We start from the raw sequence: 5,047 nt of genomic DNA, 5'->3' as shown, positions 1-5,047 counted from the left end.
GGTATGGACGGATGCGACGATATGCACCATAAGCTGTTGCATCCCGGCAAACCGAAATTGGCCACCCCCGAGCATAAAGGACCAAGTTCATCAAGGATCGTCAACACTCATCGCAGCAAGCAGCCTGGAACCTTTTTCAAGATTTTACCCGTGACGCTGTCGCATAAAGGAAAATCAGTTGTGACGTTCGCCTTTCTCGACGACGGCTCAAATGTTACGCTGCTGGAAAACAGCATCGCGGACGAGCTCGACCTGGATGGAGAGGAAAGTTCACTCTGTCTACAATGGACTAGCAATGTCACACGAAAAGAGTCTGCTTCGAAACGAGTACAGGTCTGCATATCTGGAGGGGACGGGAAAACTCAGCATCTATTGTCACAGGTGCAAACTGTTGACAATCTAGGTTTGCCTCGACAAAGTTTGAACTACACGGAACTAAGAGAGCAATTTCCGCATCTATCTGGGCTACCAATCCGAAGTTACACGGAAGCAGTTCCTCAGATTCTGATTGGCGCAGATAACGCTCGGCTGAAGTTACCGTTGAACAAACGAGAGAGACGTGATGAGGAGCCGGTGGCGATAAAGACGAAATTGGGCTGGACAATCTACGGTGGACAAAGAGGAAATCATGGCGATAATCGCGCAAAGGTGCACGTATGTGAGTGCTCCGCTGATCAACACCTTCACGACGCAGTAAAAAACTATTTCGAACTGGAACAGTTGGGCATAACGGTAGCATCGACACCAGAATCACCCGAAGACGAACGAGCAAGGCGTATACTAGAGGAAACTACTCGGCGAACGGAATCCGGTCGATTCGAGACCGGGCTATTATGGAAAAGTGACGATATCCATTTCCCTGATAGCTACGCGATGGCGGAGCGGAGGCTCAAATGTCTCGAACGTCGGTTACTAGCAGATCCAGAGCTTCGAAAGAACGTTGAAGCGCAGATTGTTGAGTATGAGACGCAAGGATATGCTCACAGGGCAACAGAGGAAGAGCTGCGAAAGTCGGATCCACGACGCGTGTGGTACCTCCCGCTTGGTATCGTTCGGAATCCACGAAAGCCCAATAAGGTGCGCTTAGTATGGGACGCTGCGGCACGTGTTGGAGGGGTCTCGTTGAATTCGATGCTTCTTGCTGGACCCGATTTGCTGACGCCGCTCATGTCGGTCCTCTGCCAGTTTCGTCAAAGACAGTTTGCCATAACAGGCGACATCAAACAGATGTTCCATCAGTTGCGCATCAGGTACGAAGACAAACAATCACAAAGGTTCTTGTGGCGAGCGAATCCCGAATCCACCCCAGATGTGTACATAATGGATGTGGCAACATTCGGGGCCACCTGTTCGCCATGTTCCGCGCAATACGCGAAAAATTTGAACGCGGCGGAGTACGCAACGGAGTATCCGGAGGCAGCGAGAGCCATCACAAACAACACTTACGTGGACGACTTCTTGGACAGCCGAGACACCATTGAAGAAGCAGTACAATTGGCGGTGGCTGTTCGCGAAGTACACAGCAAGGCTGGATTCGAAATCCGGAACTGGCACTCCAACGCCCCGGAAATTCTCGAACGGATCGGAGAAAATGATCAAGAAACCTCCCAAGTAGTTAAAAGCTTCTCTGTAGAGAAAGCGACAGCTGCAGAACGTATCCTAGGGATGATGTGGGATCCAAATGAGGACTTGTTTCTGTTTACCGTCCAACTTCATGCGGATCTGCTTCCGTTACTATCCGGTAGAACTGTGCCTACTAAACGCCAAGTTTTACGCGTGGTCATGAGCTTTTTTGATCCGCTAGGGCTCATTTCCACTTTTTCGATCCACGGCAAAATCCTTATTCAGGACATTTGGCGATCTGGTGTGGGTTGGGATGACCCCATTAGCAGTAGGAACTTCTCGGACTGGGAACGATGGACGAGACTGATACCCGAGTTGAAACGTGTGCAGATTCCGCGATGTTATTTCCCAAACTACGAGCGCGGAAGTTACGAATCTCTGCAGCTACACATTTTCGTGGATGCAAGCGAGCTTGCCTACTGCAGTGTAGCATATTTCCGCATAATCGACCGGGGCACCCCTCGTTGTTCTTTTGTAGCTGCGAAAGCCAAAGTAACTCCCTTACGACCACAGTCTATTCCCCGGAACGAATTGAATGCAGGAGTCATTGGTGTGCGACTGATGAAAAGCGTTACGGAGAATCATTCGCTGCAAATTACCCAGCGGTTCTTCCACACTGACTCAACAGTTCTTTTGGCATGGCTACGTGCTGACCCTCGAAAGTATCGTCCCTACGTCCAGTTCAGAACTACGGAAATCCTGGCAGAAACATCGGTGGAGGAATGGCGCTGGGTACCCACCCGGCTAAACATCGCAGATGAGGCCACCAAATGGGGCAACGGTCCCAGTTTCGATGATCAGAGTAAATGGTACCGTGGACCGGATTTTCTATGGCAACCGGAAAGTGAATGGCCTAGGGGAAAATTGGTGGCTCCAGAGAGGATGATTGAACCAACGGAAGAATTAAGAACGACCAACGTACACCAGGAAGTAACAGCCGACACAGTGTTAGAGTTCAGGAAATTCTCTCGTTGGGAGGATTTGATTAAATCGCTAGCCTACCTGTACCATTTCGTCAATCGCTGTTCGTCAAAGCAATCCGTTCCTACTAAATCACGCGTGGCAACATTAACACGCCAAGACTTCGTATCGGCAGAAAAAGGCTTGTGGCGAATGGTCCAAAACCAGGAATTTGGGGAGGAAATTTCGGCCTTGAAATCCACTAGTTCCTCAACGAAGACGAATGCACGCCTAGCGAAATCCAGCCCATTAGTAAAACTGTCGACCTTCCTAGATGACGATGGAATTCTACGGATGGAAAGCAGAATCGATCCGAAAGCTGCTTTTTATCCCTACAGTTTTCGCAATCCGATAATCGTTCCCAAGGCTCACTACGTCACCGAATTATTGGTACTTCGTTTCCATCAACGGTACGGGCATGGCAACACGGAGACCGTGGTGAATGAGCTTCGACAGCTTTACAGTATTCCGAAGATGCGCTCCGTTGTAAAGAAGACCATCAACAAGTGTATGTGGTGCCGCGTATACAGAACCAAACCCAATACGCCTCGGATGGCCCCCTTGCCGCAGCCACGTGTTATGCCTTTCGTGCGCCCATTTACGCACACAGGCCTAGACTATTTCGGACCTCTCCTCGTGAAGCAAGGGCGCAGCCATGTTAAACGGTGGGTGGCAATCTTCACCTGTCTCACCGTTCGTGCGGTGCACCTTGAGGTGGTGCATTCCCTGTCGCTCCAGTCGTGCAAGATGGCCATTCGTCGATTTGTCGATAAACGTGGAGCTCCGCAGAACATTTTCAGCGACAATGGAACGTATTTTCGTGGAGCAGCCAGAGAACTAGCCGCTGAAATCAAGTCTCTTAATCTCGCTTTGGCTGGCACTTTCACTAATGCCGAAACGGAGTGGCATTTCAACCCACCGTCTGCTCCCCACATGGGAGGTGTGTGGGAGCGGAAAGTACGCTCGATCAAGGATGCCTTCAAAGTCCTAGCCCATCGCGAAAAACTGGATGATGAAGGGCTTTTGACGTTTCTATCGGAGGCATCAATGATAGTCAACTCTCGGCCGCTCACATTCGTGCCGTTAGAATCTCCCGAGCAGGAGGTTCTCACGCCAAATAGCTTCCTCTTGATGAGCTCCAGCGGAAATACCAGTCTCGCTCGAATTCCCATCGACCAGCCAGTTTCGTTGCGTACCAATTGGGGAGTTATGGTTCAGCTCCTAAATCAATTCTGGAAAGCCTGGATCAAGTCGTATCTCCCAACAATCGCCAGGAGAACCAAATGGTTTGCGGATGTTCGACCGCTTCAGGAAGGTGACCTCGTAATTGTAGTTGACGATGCAGTGCGGAATGGCTGGCTCCGTGGGCGGGTTATCAAGACCTATCCAGGTATCGACGGGCAAGTTCGCAAGGTTGATGTCCAAACAGAAACAGGAGTACTCCAACGACCTGCCATTAAAGTGGCCCTTCTGGACGTGATGCAGGGTAGCAAGACCAACTAACGGTAAGGCCTTACGGGTCGGGGTGTTAACGCGCTTGATTGGCCCTTTGGATATACGGTCGTTTGACGTCGACCACTACAACTACCTGTAGCTGCTCCTGTCACCGCGTCGACTATCAAGAGAGGACTCTATCATTGTTCGGTACAACGTGGACGAATATGTAAACAACATTATTATATCTACTATCTACTCTTATAGTCTAAAGTGAATTTCTCTATTAAAATTGAACATATAAAGTTGATCTACTAGTAAACCTGATATTGAACGGTAGATTACCTTACAGAATAGGTATAGTTGAATCGGATACACAGTTTACAAATTTACATAAACTTTCCTTTTCCACAATGCACTTCACACCTATAGGTTCAATCGCTTCTTAGTTATTGGTCATTACCATTAAAACATCAATTTAGGGCCCTGCTGTGAATAAGGTCAAGTGTTAAGCTGTAAGTATCGATAACCATAGATTAGGTAACAAGAACAAATCTTAACTGATGGCCCACAATCATCTACAGTAGGTCCCAGATAGCAGGAACATTGTGCCCACGTTGAGGTTCATTACGCTCAATTTTCCAAACTAAATTGTAAGTAGAATATTTACCTACCCTATATTTAAACAATATCTAAATCATCTGAAATATATTTGCAGTCGAGTCACGCGCTACGCTCGGACTACGAAAAAGTTTAAACAGGTTGTTTTCATAGGATTATTGGTTATTTTTATAAAAATGATTTCCCTTAGACTGGCCAAAACCGGTGCCCGCACCCTACTAAAAATTTTTGAAAAAAAAACGGGAAATCAATATATGAAATATGCTGGCCACCCTGGTAGAGTGTAAGGAAGACGGTAGAGTAGAGGATAAGCAAGAAAGTTAGACTAGAAAGTGGGGTGAAGAAATGAGATGAGATGAGATTTTCTCGAGATACCTTTTGACATTTTTTTCCGGGATTTCTTCAGGCA

This window comes from Aedes albopictus, chromosome 2, assembly GCF_035046485.1.
Source record: "Aedes albopictus strain Foshan chromosome 2, AalbF5, whole genome shotgun sequence".
NCBI classification, from domain to species: Eukaryota; Metazoa; Arthropoda; class Insecta; order Diptera; family Culicidae; genus Aedes; species Aedes albopictus.
This window is presented reverse-complemented; position numbering follows the sequence as displayed.